Source organism: Anneissia japonica, unplaced genomic scaffold, assembly GCF_011630105.1.
Source record: "Anneissia japonica isolate Jap-2015-1 unplaced genomic scaffold, ASM1163010v1 scaffold109368_len938_cov157, whole genome shotgun sequence".
Lineage (NCBI taxonomy): Eukaryota > Metazoa > Echinodermata > Crinoidea > Comatulida > Comatulidae > Anneissia > Anneissia japonica.
In genome coordinates, this window is record NW_022706786.1 from 1 (window position 1) to 938 (window position 938).

Here is a 938-nt window from a genome sequence, read left to right on the forward strand (position 1 = left end):
GGACTGAAATATTAAAGCACCTGTGATTATCATATGTAAATTGGGGTTTTAATATATTATAATTATTATTATTATTATTATTATTATTATTGGGCCTAATATTATATATTATTATTAGTAGTAATAATAGTAGTAGTATATAGCAGATTTGTTTAAATTATTCAATTATTATTAGGAACAATTTGCATTTTTCATTTTAGGGTACAAAGTGATCCTGTCTGTGGTCGTATTATGATTTCTAGTAAGTACGCTTTCTTCTATTAACTGTTATAAGCTGGAAAATTTAGGTTTATTCACCCGATCACGTAATAATAATAGGCTTATTTTAAATCCATTTTGGTATTGTACAAATGCTGTTACGTTTAAACAGTAAATCCATATTATTATAATTATATGCGTAATACAGTAGTAGTTTATTTTATTCTAACCAAAACTAAATGTGAATAACTTTTATATACTGTACACCAATGAATGGTAAATAATCAGTAAATTAAGAAGAAATTACTGTATCCCACTTTAGATTGAGCATGTCAGAAGAAGGCTGAATAATTTAATTGGTCAGTACGTTGGTCGTCGTCAACAGCTCGTCAATTTGGTGATTGTACGCAGGATATCTTGTTGGTCAAAAGGAATAAATATAGAAATACATTAATCTGTAATTAAATCAATAATAATAATATTTATATTTCATTTTACAGAATCCCTTTCCAAAGACAAAGATGAAGCTGAGCCCGCGGAATTGCTCATGGATAAAGCCATCCCAGTTCCAGGCAGAGTATATGGCAACAGAAAAGGAGAGGCCAAAATGCCCTCGACATGGAGACTGGTCTTCAATAAACCTGTAAGATAGAGTGCAAAGCTATGCTTTTTGTCATTTTAATTCAATCAGTTCAACATAACATAGATTTTTCTTTTATTTATGTACATTTTATATATAT

At 29.0% G+C, this 938-nt stretch overlaps 1 long non-coding RNA gene across 1 annotated transcript; it reads left to right on the forward strand.

Moving 5' to 3' along the window:
• Window positions 1–192: 192 nt before the first annotated feature.
• LOC117106211 lies at window positions 193–829 on the forward strand. The gene is made up of 2 exons (XR_004445015.1): window positions 193–241; window positions 699–829. It is a non-coding gene; the product is annotated as an uncharacterized LOC117106211 (long non-coding RNA).
• The last annotated feature ends 109 nt before the right edge of the window (window positions 830–938 follow it).